Source organism: Mustela putorius, unplaced genomic scaffold (genome assembly GCF_011764305.1).
Source record: "Mustela putorius furo isolate JIRA1106 unplaced genomic scaffold, ASM1176430v1.1 tig00003901_pilon_pilon_pilon, whole genome shotgun sequence".
NCBI lineage: Eukaryota > Metazoa > Chordata > Mammalia > Carnivora > Mustelidae > Mustela > Mustela putorius.
The window spans coordinates 14715467-14732235 of NW_025422049.1; the positions used below are offsets into that span (position 1 = coordinate 14715467).

The 16769-nt window shown below is 44.1% G+C and overlaps 1 protein-coding gene across 1 annotated transcript in view; it reads left to right on the top strand.

The window, feature by feature from the left end:
* TRPC5 (transient receptor potential cation channel subfamily C member 5) overlaps window positions 1–16769 on the top strand; it is a 254409-nt gene that overhangs the window by 224153 nt on the left and 13487 nt on the right. The window lies entirely within an intron of this gene.

The window sequence follows — 16769 nt, forward strand, 5'->3', positions numbered from 1 at the left end:
ATTTCCTGCCCTAATCATCAGAGGACGGTGAATATGATGAGATGGCACATTTGTAATTACGTTGCATACGTGGCAAAAGAGATTTTACAGATGTAATTAAGGTTACTAATCAGGGAGATTATCCAGATGGGCCTAATCTAATCATATAAGTCCTTTAATAGCAGAGTTTTCTCCAGGTGGTAACAATAGACGATGTCAGAGATTCGAAGTGTGAGGAGGGTTTCCTGTGCCATTGCTGGCTTGATGATGGAGGGAAACATGGGAAGAAATGCAGGTGGCCTCTTGGAAATGAGAGCAGCCCCCAGCTGACATCCTGCAACAAAGTGGTGACCTCAGTCCTACAACCATGAGGAAGTGAGTTCCGCCAACCACCTAAATGAACTTGGAAGCAGATTTTTCTCCAGAGCCTTGAGATAAGAGCTCAGCCATGCTGACTCTCTGATTTCAGCCTTGGGAAGGTCAGTGTGACTGGAGTGGAGTATACAGGTCAGAGAGAAATAGGAGATGATTTCAGAGTGGTATTAAGAGTCAACAACAAAGTTGGGTCTGGGAGACCTTTGTAAAGACTCTGGCTTCTACCCTGAGTGAAGTATGGAGCCATGCAAGGGTTTTGAGCAGAGGAAGTATATGATCTGACTTACACTTGAATAAGAATATACTGACTGAGGGGCACCTGGGTGGCTCAGTCAGACTAGCATCTGCCTTTGGCTCAGGTCATGATCCCATGGTTCTGGGATCGAGCCCTGTGTTGGGCTCCCTGCTCAGCAGGGAGCCTGCTTCTCCCTCTGCCTGCCACTCCCCTGCTTGTGCATGCTCTCTCTCTCTCTCTCTCTCTCTCTCTCAAATAAATAAGTAAAATATCTTTTTAAAGGATATGCTGATTGAGAAAAGACAGAAATGGTGCAGCAACCAAGACAGAGATACCAATTATGAGATCACTGAATTAACCAAAATAAGAGCTGATGGTGGGAAGTCACCAGATTCTAGGTATATTTCAAAGCTACATCGAATTCTGATGGACCAGATGTGGGGTATGAGCAAAACAGAGGAGTCCTTGATGATATCAAGACTTTGGGCTTGAGTAACTGGAAGAGTAGTAAAGGAGAAGGCTTAAGCCTGGGACAGAGATCCAGAGTTAGGTTTTAGACATGTGGAGTTGGAAATGCCTGTTAGGCATCTGAGTGGAGATGTCAGGTAGAGAGTGGTCTACATGTCTAGGAGAGAGGTCCAGACTGGAAAGAAGAGATTTGAGAGTCACTATGTGAGAGTCACATTGAAAGCCATGGGACTCAGAACAATCACTAAGGGAGTGAGTGTGGATACAAAAGAGAAGAGATCCAAATGTGAGGAACTCCAGTGTGTAGAAGTTGAAAAGATAGGATAGTCACCCAAGGTGATTGAGAAAGAACCACCAGAGAGGTAGGAGAAAATAAAGATAGTACACTATATTATAATACTCTATTATCCCCAGGAGATGGATAACATATGCTAAAGAGTGGTAGAAGCTGGATTTGAATTGAGGTAGTCTGACCCCAGCACTCATTCATGGAAGGAACTGCTACCCCATCACACAGACCTTGAGGACAGGAAGCACCTGAACTTCACTTTCACTGCCAAGTCCCCAGCACACTTTCTCATCTTCCCTAGTTACATGGCAACCCTGAACCACCAATCTACTTGTCCTATCAGTTCCAGTGACCAAAGATTTCATGAGCATCAGAAAAATGGATACTTCATCTAACATACCTGTATCCCTCATCTTGCTCTCAAGAACTGCTTCTTAAGAAAACAGAACAAAACATAACCCTGCTAGCTTTCAGTCCCACAAAACAATCCAAACTATGGAAGCTCTAAGTCCAAGGGATAGTAGAGCCTCTTTCCAGGTGAAGGAGCTGCTCAATTCAACCTGTAGAAATTTGATGACATTGGAGCAGAGCCATTTCAAATTTTAATAACTGTCTCTTTCCTTTGGGATACCCTCAAGCAACCTAGACATAGATTTTTCTCGTTGTAGCTTGTGCTTTTCCCTATTGCCAAATGATTCTCTGGAACCCGATCTGGGATTGCTAACTTTCACTAGCAAGAAAGCAGACATTCAGAACGACCGAGGATGTTTTAATAGTGCCCCCACTTTGGGTGATATGGAAACTATGAAGACCTGCTAATAATCCCAGACCAGTGAACAACTTACATTTCTTGGTAGGTTCTGAAAAATACACAAGGACTTGGTGCTCTAAGTGATATAAAGGTAGACAGAGTTGATGTGTTTGGGGAGCTTAAAGTCTAGTTCAGAGAGAGAGATCTGACGGGTAAAATAATAATTGTAGTATTATCATGATTGTATAGTAACAGTGATTACAGAGAAAATGGGCATAGAAGTCAGACTGCCTGAATTTGAAACCTGGACTAAGTGTGGTTTGAGGCAACTTGACCTCTTTCAGCCTCATATGACTTCTCTGTAAAAGGATGATAATTAAGGTTTTTTTTCTCTCCTTCTGACTCTCAGACCCATTCTGTTCATTTTCTTCTCTGCTTTGTATCAGCCTGCCCTTTGGCTTCTGGGTAGGTTTGACCAACCCAAAGGTAAAAAAAAGAAAAAAATAAGGGAGGAGCTTGGATATTTCTTCTGCATCCCAAGCCCCACTTTTTGTGGTACGACCAGCAGCAGCTGTATTTCCCATGGGGCTCACGTCCAACTAGCACCAAGTATCCCCTTTCTCCTTGGCCCCAACTTTTGCAAGACATCCGCATCTTCACTCTAGCTCCCACCAGATACCCCATCTCTGGGCTCTGGTAATGCCACTTACCACCTCTTCCAGTTGTCCTTCCAACTCTAGGGATAAGATGGGATTCTTATTGCTGCTGAGTTGATAACTCTCTGAGCTGTCTCACTGTCCTGTTTGGCTTCTTATTTCTTCCGTCATCGATATATACTAATCCCTGTTTTAAATTTTCTGCTTGAAAGACCTAGAGTGATTTCCACTTGTCTGGCTATAACCCAACCTATCTGTACCTCTCTGATCAGGTGATTGTGGGGCTGGTTTATGAAAGACAGATGGGGCTGAGTCTTGACGGTCAAATTTGGAAAGACAGAAAAAGGCAGATAACCCTCAGATCTCATTTCTAACAGGGAAATAGTTTGCACATCAGCAAGGATAGGCCTGGTATTGATTGAAAGCAACAAGGGTATAGGAGATGACTTCTTTCTTTTCTGCCTCCTCTTCTTTGATTTCCCATGAAAATATCTTCAAATGGGGGGCACCTGTGTGGCTCAGTTGGTTAAACGTCTGCCTTCAGCTGAGGTCATGATTCCAGGGTCCTGGGATCAAGCCCCAGGTCTGGCTTTCTGTTCAATGGGGAGCCTGCTTCTCCCTCCCCCTCTGCATGCTGCTCCCCATGCTTGTGTTCTCTCTCTCTTTCTCAAATAAATAAATAAAATCTTAAAAAGTTAAAGAAAATATCTTCAAATGGGAATAATGTCCTCCCTGTGAAAATAGGGACTATGCCCCAGCAATGAGGAGAAGCATGTAGGGGAAATCGTACCTCTAGGAGCTGGATGACCAAGTTCAGAGCCTGCCTTTAGGAAAATAATTTTAAAAGATGAGGTCTGTTCTTATGGCTTCTCACATCCCCACTCTGAGTCTTTATACTGCCCTCCACCTGACTCAGCATAGCACCCCAGGCTAATTACCTTGCCTTATGTGGACCTCACCTCGGACAAGCCCTTTGACTCCAACCTCTAGGCCTGAGCCGAGCTCTTTCTCAGTGCCATAAGGCTTGGAGAAGTCAGTGATAAGTATGCAATGAATATCTAGGATACCAACAGACTTTATTAATCTGATAGGCATTCAACTGTTTCCAATCTATTATCATTATAGCTACCATCAATAATAACTACCATTTATGGAGCACTTAGTATATGCCAGACAATACAAAGCACATTTCATACATATTTTCTCATCAAATTTTTACAACAACCTTGTGAGACGGGTACTATTATTAACTCAATATTATAGGTGAGGAAACTGAGGCCCAGAGCACAAAGTGACTTACCCAAGGGCACACTTTTAATAATGGCACTGGCAGGTGTCTCTAATCCAAAGTTATCACAATACTATACCCACCCCTTTCCCTGCCTGCATTTCAACCCCCCAGACCTGGATGCACACTCCTCACCCCCAACCTTGGACTCCCTCAGCTTTATCCTTCTACTTGATTCACTGATAAAGAGGATCTCCTGACTTCTAATCAGAGGGCTAGACTCTAAAGAGTCTTTCCCTTGGTTCTAGAGACTCGGGGCCTTCCATTTCTCTGAGCTGAGATTCCCTGCCCTTCTCCCCCTCCCCCGAAACACACACACGCACACGCACAAACACACACACGTGCACGCGTGTGCCCTGGCTCTCTTTTTCTCCTTCAGTGTGCCTGTGTGCACTTCGAACTTCCAGTTTCTTCCTAGCTCTGCCCTGAATACCACCTGCCTCCTCGGTGAACAATCACGCAACCCATGTGAGATAATCACACCCACAAAGGGTAAAAAGTTCAGTGCTCTCAAGCTCATTTGCATGACAAGAATTCCTCCTTCAGCTTACACAGACTGCCTTGGCACCTCTCACGCTGTCGCTTCTCCTTCCCAAAAGCCTCTCTTGAAAGTCTGTCCTCACAAGCGAGCGGGCTTCTGGAAGTCTCAAGAAGAGGAGCATTCTCTCTGCTGATGCTGCAGGGGGCACCAAAGGCCGACTTTTCTGATCGCTGCATCTCGCCTGGGCCTGGCCTTCCCCCTGCTGGTCTAACACAGAGACGGATTCCTCTGTCGCTCCGCATCAAGGCACACTCCTCAGTTTTGTCGGCCAGCTGTCTGAGAGCCCGCATCTGCTGAGGACAAGAGCTTTCCACCTCAAAATGCTGAAGGTCTACTTCCAACAGCCGCAGCAGCCTTTGATGCCTGCTGCTACCTAGTTATGATCTTGGTCACAGACAAAGAGGAGATGGGGGCAAAAGGGAAGAAGGCAATGACGGGAAGTAGCTTTCCTTCCTCATGCTAAAAGACAACCGGACAGGGCAGACGGCCACACTGCTCCTCTGCATCCCAGATTCTCCTGTCCTGGATGCTCAGCAAGAACATCCGTACTTGTTGTGGTGACTCTTACCTTGGTGACTCAAACCAAGCAAGACCAACTATGCAAGTGACAGGAAGGGCTTCAGGCCCCAAGAATTCCTCTGTCCATCTGTGGGATGATGTCCTTGGCTCTTTCACCCATTCATTTAACAAAAAAAAAAAAATCTCTCCTGGATGGATAAATGAATACATTTCACAAATATTTTTTGAGAGACTATACCGTACTATATACTACATTCTTGTTACTGGGGGCGCATTAGGTGACAGGTGAACAGGACAGACCCCTCTTCTCATGGGGTCTACAATCACAGAACCAGTTTCAGACTTCTCTTGCAATTTCATTTCTTCCTTGAAGAATGCCTTTAACCTTTTTAGGGTCATGGATTGCTTTGATCATCCGCTGAACATGGACAAGAAAAGAACAAAGGTGATCAAATTTAGCATAAAATCTCAGAGGATTCACAAACCTCCTCCTGCTGTCATCCAGAAATCCCTCACCTAAAGACCTGTCCCCGGTTAGCATGCAAATATGTGTTAAGCTATTAGGAGGTCACTTGTGACTCAGTGTAAATAAATCTGATCCCTTACTGAGATCAGGTTTGCACAGGGGGCCAAGCGAGTGAGAAAGACCATGAATAGTGCCCAAAGACTGTGGAAGGGACACCAATAATAAGGAAAAGAGATTAGAGGCACTGAAGGAAAATGTCATCATCATCACAGCTTTGCAAAGGATCAGGTCTTGCAACAGTCCCTAAGCCAAAGGTGACTTCAGCCACTCTAAAATAACAACTATCAACGGATGATCCATGTCCATAAAAATGACCATGTTTGTATTTCCAGCGATTTCAGTGCTTAACCTTGGGAAGAATTGCTCCTTGTGGAAGACCTTACCTCCTTACGGACTGGTCAAAGACCCATGGCCAAAGGGCATTGTTGGGAAATAGGGTTCTTCTTGGATTCTGCTTGTTCCCATTACCATTGTTTTGGGCACCAAGAGTCAGTTGACTGGAAAGCTAAGTGGTACGAATAATCTGTGATTTCTGAGCAAGTGAGGTTTAGAAAACAAACACGAGCTCGGAGTGATCACTATTAATAAGGCCTCTCTCTTCCGTGGTCATCGGCGCCCTGCGTTGTAGCCCAAATCCATGTAAGAGACAGCACAAGCCAGGAGGTGTCCTTTAGCTACAACACAGAAGTCACAATACCCAGAAGGAGGTAACAACCCGCTGCATTACTCTTTCTTTCACTTGAGGTCTGACAGCGAAGTTATATTACATCAGCTGTCAAAGTAAATTTGTTTTTGTTTGAAAGAGAAAAACAGAGGAGTTTGGGGAGTAAAACTTAAGAGAAAAAGTCATTGTATTTCTTTCTTATCCTTCTTTCTTCTGTCACAGGATTCTGCTTTTTCCTGTTTTCTTTCCCAGTTTCCCCTGGGGATTTGGCCTTATATAGAAGTTCCATAAAATTCTGATTTCATCACAAAAGCTTTATGACAAATATTTATCTCTTAGTTGCTCTTAATAAATGTGGCATTTCTGGAAGCTCCCAGAGTTAAAGAAAAGAAAGTATTCTGGATCCCCTAATTCATTAGAAAATCAACATTATTAAAGAAGGTTCGAACTATTAGAATCCTCTCAACTAACTCCACCAAAATTCCCATTGGCCTTGCCCTGAAGATTCCTGGAGGTACAAAGAAGTTTCTAGCACCCAATAAATCTTCTGGGAGATTTTGCTATAGGGTTTTTCTCTTAATATCTCATCTCATACAGGAAATCTAACTAATGCAAGATACGCGATGCTGGAGTTCCTCTATCCTTAACCAGGATATGGGTGTCTGACACATAGTAGGCTCTCACTTAATATCTATTGAATAAATGAGCAAATTCATGAATTCCTAATGCATGTGGCAAAATATTTTAATGTGTGGGGACAGAGCAACTGACAAAGCTGACCAAAGCTAAGCTCCTTGTCCTTGAGTTCAGGGGTTGGCCAAATTTTTTCTAAAAAAGGACAAACAGTGCATATTTTAGGCTTTGTGGACTTTAAGATCTCTGTCACCACTATCCAATTCTGCTATTATAACACAAAAGAAGCATAAGAAATACAAAAGCAAATGGGCATGACTGTGTGCCAATAAAACTTTATTTATGGGTGCAGAAATTTGAAATTCATAAAGTTTTTATGTAAAAAAATTACTCTTCTTTTGATCTCTTTTCAATCTCTTAGAAATGTAACAACCCCTCTTAGTTCTCAAGCTGTTCTAAACCACGTGGCAGGCCAGATTAGGCCTGCAGGCCATCGTTTGCTTATTGCTCTTCTAGTTGTTTCCATATGTATCACTCTTCTACCTTTGTAGACTGAGGCTCTATGAAGACAGGGGCTCTGCTTTAGGTCTTCTTTATATTCCCCTGCTGCTTAGTAACATGGAACCCATCTCAACTTTGTCACTGATTGACAGGGCGAAGCTTGAGGACATTCCTGATCTATAGTTTGTCAACCATGTTAAAAAATGCATAATGCGGATTTATATCCATTGCAAGGGTTTGGTGTTTGGAGATGAATACATTTCTATGGCAATGGGTGGAAGCATTAACTGACTGAAAAGAAATCTGCCTACATGATGGATTTCATAATTATAGTAACATCGCGCTTTATACTTCCCAAAGCATATTTGCATATATTGTCTTATTTGATCCTCATGAGCACTTTTGAGTGTAGGCAATATTATCTGCATGTTATGGATGAGGAAATAGGCTTCCAAAGGTTGCGACTTGACCGGGGCTACATGGCAAGCCCTTTCTTTCTTCCTTCTTTCTTTCCTTCCTACCTTCCTTCCTTCCTTTCTCTCTTTCTTTCTACAAGGACTTGAGAGGCTGCCGTCTGCAAGCAATTAGGTTAAGGTGAATGCAGGGCCCATGACTCCTCAGGTGATGTTAAGAAGCAATGCAGAAAATAGAAGTGTGCCCTGGCACCTGGGTGGCTCAGTGGATTAAGCATCTGCCTGAGGCACAGGTCATGATCCTGGCGTCCTGGGATTGAGCCCCATGTCCAGCTTCCTACTCAGCGGGGTATGGGGGAGGCTGCTTCTCCCTCTGCTCCTCCCCAACCCACTCATACTTTTTCACTCAAATGAATAAATTATATCCTCAAAAAAAAAAAAAAGGAGGGTGGTCTAGAGAGTTCTGTAAGTCCTGTAAAGAACTGGTAACGTCCTGATAAGTGAGGCAGACGGAGACAGACAAGTAGATTTCCCACGCCCACATGATCAGGTACACCTCTCTCTTCTGCCCAGGCTCAGAAATGGAAGGCCTGACTGAATGAGTCCTGGTTATTTCTGAAAACTGCAGGGTGAGCTCAGCCAACCGTAGTTCTCGCCACCATCTGATTGCTTCTGTCCTGTGAAAGGAAAAGGTGCCCGTATTCACCAAATGAAAGATACAGGCAGGCAGAACAACCTGTGCCTCCTTTCACTTTACATTTCTGGGGACCCCCAGAAAAAGTGACAGCTCAGTGAGCTTCTGGACCACCACATCTGCTGTGAACGGTGCTGCCAAAATTGTGCAGTGTACAACCTACATGGCTGAATGCAAGAGCTCTGCAAAGGGCTCTTCAGAAGCAGAAAAAGCTGAAGGAAACAAGTGGAAAAGAAACTTGGGTTGACAGAGGTCTGGCCAGGAATGTGGTGGGGTCTGTTTTCAAAATCTCTGAGCTTGATCAGCAGGCTCTGTCTCTGCACTTTTTGCAGATACCTTTCTTACACACAGGAATAAACTTGCTGCTTATTGCAAAATCTCAATTGGTGCACTTCCCAAAGAGATGGTACACCTTAGCATCTTGGTGGTTAAGAGCTTGGGTGCTAGGGGTTTCTGGGTGGTTCAGTCAGTTAAGCCTCTGCTTTCAGCTCAGGTCATGATCTTGGGGTCCTGGGATTAAGCCCCACATCACTGGACTCCTTCCTCAGTGGGGAGTCTGTTTCTCCCTCTCCCTCTGCTCCCCCCCACCCACTTGTGTGTGTACACGCGCTCTCTCTCTCTCTCTCTCTCTCTGTCTCCAAATAAATAATTTTTTTTTAAAAAAGAGCTTGGGTCCTAGCATCAACCCAACCCAGATTGGAATTATGGTCCACCAGTTTCTAGTAGTATGTCCTTAAACATGTTTCTTGACTCTGGTGAGGCTTATTTATAAGGAAATAGTAATAAAACCTACCTCAGTAGGGTACAGTGAAACCAGTAAGATGATATGCTTGAAAAACCTTACTGATGCTGCCTTCACTGACATATCTGCCTTTGATTTCCAGCAAATTCCTTCTACAAAAAGCTGTCATAAGGGCACCTGGGTGGCTCAATCAGTTAAGCGTTCAACTGTTGGTTTGGGCTCAAGTTACAATCTCATGGTTGTGAGATTGAGTCCCACATAGGGCTCCATGCTGGGTGTGGAGTCTGCTTAATATTCTGTCTTTCTCCCTCTCCCTCTGCCCTCCTCCAGCTGCTTACAGGTTCTCTCTCTCTCTCTCTCAAAACAACAACAATCTGTTGTTACCCAATCTGTGCCAGACTCTAGCGCTGCAATAATGAATAAGACAAAAGTCTTTAACCTCAGTGAACTTTTCTTCTAGTGGAAAGCCTAAGGATAATTAAATGGGGACAAGTCTGTTAAAGTGAGTTGTGATTGTTGGTGTGAGAGAGCAGAACAAGGTGCTGTGAAGAGAAGCCCAGTCTAAATTGCTTGTTCAGGGCAAGTGTCCTTGATGAAGTGATATTTAAGCTGAGAACTGACAGATAAGAATAATTCAGCCCTATTTTCCTGACTAGGAAAAAATACAATTAAAACATAAACAGAAAAAAGATTTTCCCCAAATCCCTCCTCTTTTACCCTGGTCATTATACCTTCAGTCATTCTGTGGAGACTCCTGGAGAAGTAAAGCCTTGAGTTGCCAATTTAATTAGGGATGTGAGAGAGGGTCTAAGGAGCCCACTGGGTATTGGTGACCCCACACTCAAGGCTCAGGAGGGCTAGCAGGAGGGGCACCTGGGTGGCTCAGTTAGTTAAGCACCTGCCTTCAGCTCAGGTCATGATCCCAGGGTCCTTGGCTCAAAACCCACATCGGGCTCACTGTTCAGTAGGGAGTCTGCTTCTCCCTCTGTCCCTTCCCACCCCCACTCATGCTTGTATGCAGACTCTCTCTCAAAAAAAATTTTTTTTTTAATCTTAAAAAAAAAGGTGGAGGGCTTAGCAGGAGAGTGAGGAGCAGGGAATGAGGACACAAGAAAGTCACGCTACCAGGAGCTTCTGAGGTGGATTGGGTATGGCCAGATGTTACGGACGTTTCCAGACATTATGCAACTGAATCCTTTTTGAACACTATCCCCATAGATAGTAAGTGAACCAAGTAAGTGGCCGATCTGAGTGGAAGCACAGGGTCAGAAGACTCAGACTCTAGATGTGCTTTACCACTAACTAGACATGTGACCCCCAAGAAGTAATTTCTCCTTTCAGACCTCATTCGCCACACACAGAATAACAACCAGTGCACCACCAACTGCATGGGGTGGGTCTGAGAATCAAATGAGAAAATATGAAAAGTGCTTAGAAAAGCATGAAGCTCTAGATAGGTGGGAAGTTCTGGCGGTCTGATGTCCCTTTCCCAGGGGGAAGCTAAAACACTTAGCATTTTATTTTCTGGCCCATTGTGTTTGAAACTGGCCAGAAATCACTTACATAGAGAAGACAGTGGCTCCAGAAAGCACTCACAGAGTCCCCATGCCAGGACAGCCAGCACCCCTTGTCAGGATGGAGGGCGGGACAATTCTTCCAGCAATGGAGCTTAGTAGGATCTGAGAGTCCAATTAGAGCTTATTTTCTTTGAGGACCACTGGAGATATCACAAGAATAGTTAGGTTTGTTGTTGTTGTTGTTGTTTTGCAGTGATAAACTGGAGGCCTAGAGAAAGAAACATGGTTTGTTTCCATATGAGCTACATATTTTATATTACCCAAAGTCTTGTAGTGCTATTCCTCAACCAAAACTTACCTATGCTGGGGTGTCTGAGTGGCTCAGTGGGTTGAGCATCTTGATCTCAGCCCAGGTCTTGATCTCAGGGTGGGGAGTTCCTCGGAGTGTAGAGCCTACCAGAAACAAACAAAACAAAGAAACCCAGCAACAAAGCAACAACAACAACAACAAACTTATCTATGCTTTGTGCTACTCTACTATAGCCCCACCTTCCTCACATAACAACAGATAGTGGTCAGTGGGGTCCACTAGGAAAGAAACACATCCTTAATTTCCAGCATCCAGTTACCCTGAGCCCCATCTTGTTTCCCACCACCACCACCATTTCACATACCCCCACCTTACGGTAGGACAGAGAGGACAAGAAGAGGAAGATAATTGAAACTGTCAAGATGACAGCAGAGGAGGTAGTAAGGGATTGCTATCCCACTGGTTGATTTCACAAGAATGTAGGAACTTACAACTGCCCAAATGTCATTCTGAATCTCTGGAGGTAGATGATTTCTTTGAAGGCAGCAGAGTGGGTCAGAGGTGGATCACAGAGGAGGGATTTCCAGTGACCCAGTGCTGTTACCAATTTGTTTGCCTCTTTCCCTGCCATATGCCTTGGAATCAAAGAGAGAAACAGAATGACAGTCCACTGATTAGGACCTATCTTGTTCTACGAGTGTGCTTGTGTTCCATCCATTAAAGGATCTTTAAATAAACCCCTGTGATGCTTGTGAGAACCTTGCAGTACCATTCTAAAGGTGGAAAGTGGATCCTTCTGCAGTCTCAGGGATCTAGGACACCAGATCAATTTGCAATTGTCTTTTTTTTCCTCCCAGTTTTATTGTCCTCAGTACAGGAAGAATTTCCCTCCCTACATCCTGACAAGGGATGCTGGCCATCTTGGCATGGGGACTCTCTAATGCCTTCCTATGAGATAGGCAACATACATGGACCTGGAGGGCATTATGCCAAGTGAAATAAGTCAGGAAGAGAAAGACAAATATCGTCTGATCTAATTTATATGTGGAATCTTAAAAAAATAAAACTCAGAAAGAAAGCCTCATAGAAAAAGAGATCAGATTTGTCTTCACTGGAGGGGATATTGGAGGAAGGTGGTCAAAAGGCACCAACTTCCAGTTCTAAAATAAAGAAGTACTGGGGATGTAATGTGCAACATGAGGACTAGAGTTAACACTACTGGTATATATTGGCCTGTGTGTGTGTATGGTATGTGTGTGTGTGTATATATATATATACATTGAAAATTGCTAAGACTGTAGATGTAGCAATTTCTTATCATGAGGAAGAAATTTTTTGTATCTATATGCAGATATTAATTATACTTACTGTGGTAAACGTATGTAGGTCAAGTCATCATGTTGTACACCTTAAATTCATAGGTGCTATGTGTCAATTATATCACAATAAAACCAAGAGAAAAAAATTATAACTCCTCAGTGTTAAACATTATCAGCCTCCCTCACCCCTGCCCAAAAGAAAACCCAGAGAGTACCAAGCCCCAGGGACCACCAGATATCCTCTCCAGCACCTTTCAGCTCTTTGGCTATATTGTGCACACATTAAGAAAGGCTAGGGGACACCTGGGTGGCGAAGTCAGTTTAGGGTCTTGCCTTGGACTCAGGTCATGATCCCGGGGTCCTGGGACTGAGCCCAGCATTAGGCTCCTTTCTCAGTGGGGAGCCTGCTTCTCCCTCTGCCTTCTGCTCCCCTGCTTGTGCACTCTCTCGTTTCTCTGACAAAGAAATAAATAAAGTCTTTAAAAAAAATAAAGCGTAGGGAGCTGCCTTTGTCCCTCGTCTCCCCCCACACACACCCTGTATTCCTTCCATAGTAGCCTGATAAGTCAGCTTTGCTCATTTTGCAGGGTGGCCTCATCACATTTATCTTTGGGGTGTAAAGTTCCCCCTGTCCCGTCAATACAGGGATGGAAGGAGGGGTGGCCATGACAGTTATCTTTGGGGTGTACAAACTTCCCGCTGTCCTGTCAAGAGAGGGATGGAAGGAGGGGTGGCCATAGGCAGATAGGGAGGAGGCAGAGCTTCGGACTGCTGAGTACACCTGAACTAGCAGGTAGAATCCCAGAACCAGTGTTACCAAAAGTGCGGTCAACCACCACCTGCATCCAAATCAGCCAAAGAAGCTTGCTAACAATGTAAATTCCGGCTCCTCCCATCCCCGCAGCATCTTCAGTGTTTGTAGGTCTGAAGGGGGGGCCCAGGAATCTGCATTTTGGCAAGCACCCCAGCCAAGTCTAATATTCAATGATGTTTGAGAACCATTTCTGTCAACAAATCCCAAGTAACTCATTTTACTTCAATGGCCACACTCAATAGCTCTACTATTCCTCACTTTTCATAGTGTTGCCCTTTTCTGGAAAGTTCTTTCCCTCCACCTCTGCCTGCAGAAATCCTGCCAATCTCTCAAGGCTCCGCTTAAATATATCCTCTTTTGTAGCGCCTTCCCTGCTTTCTGGCCCCCATTTGCAAACAGCTGGGACCACTCTGGAAGCCCTGAGACAAGATAGTGTTTGCTGTCAGTAGTGGAATGTGAGGGGAGTTAAGAGCAGGAGACTGAAGCCAGAGCATGGGTGCTGAGGTTGAGCAGCTGAATTTGTGCTGGAAGCTAGGTAACCAGGAAAAGAGTAACACGCACCGAGCCCCTGAGTCATCAGAGCAGTAGTCATTCCAACCACTTAGCAACAGAATGGAGGAGAGGGATTCACAGCGGTTTAATGCCTGGGGAGAGGCTGAAGGAGGGGTGGGGAGGCACAGACACAATGGCCACCCACCAGACAACTGCATATGTTCAGTTGGGAGAAGAACCTGTTTGTAACATCCAATGAGGAGGATCTTGCAGTTTGAGAAGGGTTAATTGGACTACTGAGGAGGCACCAGTCCTCAGGTCCGAGGGACACTGGGGACAATGGTTGGCAGTGAGCTGGCACTGTAGAAAGGACTCTGATATTTTGCTGCTGAGTTTGTGCCCTTGAACTGAGGTCGCTACGAGGGCTCTAAATTAGAGAAACTGATATCAAAGTCACTGCCAGCAGGCCCCAGAGTAATGGGAACAGGGCATTCTACCCACCCAGCCACCTTGGGGAAGAGAGGAAGACAGCCGATTCTTTAGAGATGGGAACTGGCACCCCTCTGGACCACCACACATGCGTAGTAAGCCAGAGGTCAGGATATGGAAGGGAATGACTATACTCACTGAGGGGACTTTCTCCACTCAGGACTTCCAAGAGACCTAGACTACTTCCATATTCTGAAGATTCCTGTATGTTTTTTTTAACTGAATACAAACAAAAATGGAGTTACAAAAACCATGATATATTTTAAATACTTACATCTTTTTTAAAATGGCATTTTTAGCCCAGAGGCAAAACCACAATACAACGGATAGCATTGGGTGAGGTCCAGAAATCTGCATTTTTAACAAATGCCCCATATGCACACCAACCTTTGAGAAGCATGCCCTGAATTCTACCAGAAAAAGAAAGCACTCCAAGCGAGATAGGCTTCCCCTGAAATGCCAGGGAAGTGAATTCTCTCACTTCAGTTTGGGGTGTGTTACTCTCCCCTTGCAGAGAAACAGAGCTGGGCTTCTGCCCAAATGATGTAAGCAGCTACTAGTTAATGTGAAAAAATGCCAAAATATCCCCTTACCCGAAATCACCCTCCAATCAGCCTGCCATGGGGCCCAAGATTCCTGGGAGTAACTTTTCTTAAAAATTATTATTAGCTCTGCTCTGCTGTGTCGATGCCTGCCACTCTCCCTTTGCATTATGTTATAAAGCTTTCCAGTTTGCTAAGGCAAGATGGTTGCTGGCAGGAGATCTAAGAGAATGCGTAAGATTTTGTCAAAAGCTGGTAAGAAATGGGCCTCATGGTTTGACTGCAAGACAAATAACCTTGAGCTCGGATTTGTTGAGAAATATGAAATTGAAGAGACATGTGCATTTGACCTCGCTATGGCCATGTGTCCAGAATCTGAGCTAGTCAACAGCATTTAAGGGTATGTTCTCCAGTCACAGTACATCACACTGGGACAGTGAAAGGGGATAAAATAAGTAGAAGCCCCGGCCTGCTCTACAGGACCTGATAATCTCAAAGGCAATGCATGGCACACGTGTGAACTAGAACACATAAGTAAATCCATGTGTCATTAAAAGCACATTATGGGGGCACCTGGGTGGCTCAGTTGGTTAAACATCCGCCTTCAGCTCAGGTCATGATCCCGGAATCCCGCATGGGGCTCCCTGCTCAGTGGAGGATCCGATTCTGTCTCCTTCTGCCCTTCCCCCATGCTCCTGCGCTCGCTCTCTCGCGCGCGCACTCTCTCTCTTTCCCTCACTCGCTCTCGCTCTCAAATAAAATCTTTTAAAAAATTAAAAATAAGTAAATAAAAGCATATATGGTAGCGCAGAAGTCCTGAAATTTGGGAAAGTATGGAAGAGGAAGAATTGCAGCCCATGGTTGTATTGACTTTTTGTTTGTGTTTTAAACACTAAGAAGTTATGCCCCTTTAAAAAAAAATAGTTATCTAACATGCTGTGGGAAAAAAAGCATTCGATCTCAACAAAGAATAGAGTCATACAGTGGGCCAAGTGATAAACCATAGACATCATTTTGAGATTATTAAGCTTATACAATCTTCTTACACAAAAGAACCCTCCCAGGCGCTGATCTCAGAGAATGTTCAAAAGTAATAGTTGAGCAGAAAGGGTAGGGCAGAAAGTAGAAAGCTTTGCCACCAAACACTGAAAATAACCAATGAAAAAGACAACGTCTGATTTGTCCACCACACAAGGTGAAAGGCTAGCCCCATGCAGATGCATAAAGACATTTGGGGCCTCATACATTCAGGGAAGTTTAGACTAATACAACTCCAAAAGACACAGCTATAATCTTGCCATTCAAATTAGATCAAGGATTGAAAATAAAACAGATTTCTACACACCAAATCATCTTTTTGTCCCTGTTGTTCACTGCTACTGTCCTAACATCTAAAGTCTATATATACTTGATAAATGAGTGAATATTTGAATGAATACTTACTAATCACTTCATGGCTCACATGGTTTAATCCTGCCAGGTGCTCTATTATTTCCAGATTTTCAGGTTTCGGGGTTTAATTCTGTACACTAATCATGTTCCATGTAATATTCCTGCCACCACTGTTGGACAGTCATCTCTCTCTACCCAGCACCTAGCACATTGTCTGGAATATTCTGGAATCATTTCTCAACATAGGAACCAAAGAATGGAGGTTAGGTGGACCATGACTTAATACATGATAAATGAATGGAAAAGCACTATCAAGACAGTAATTTACAGTAACCTCTCTGCTCAATTAATACATAAAAATTCCCAACCTGAGCCCACCTGAGTACTAGGGGCAGGAAATGGTAGCAGTGGGCATCCTTTAGCTGTTTTCAAAATGCTTAGCCAAAATCATATCCTCCATCTAAATGGAGTAGAGACAATGAGGGACACCAGAAAGCTGCCCAAGCTCGTAAAGATGTCTGTGGTTTATCACTTGGCCCACTGTATGACTCTATTCTTCGTTGAAATCAGATATCTTTTTTCCCACAGCATTTTAGACAACTATTTTTTTAAAAGGACAT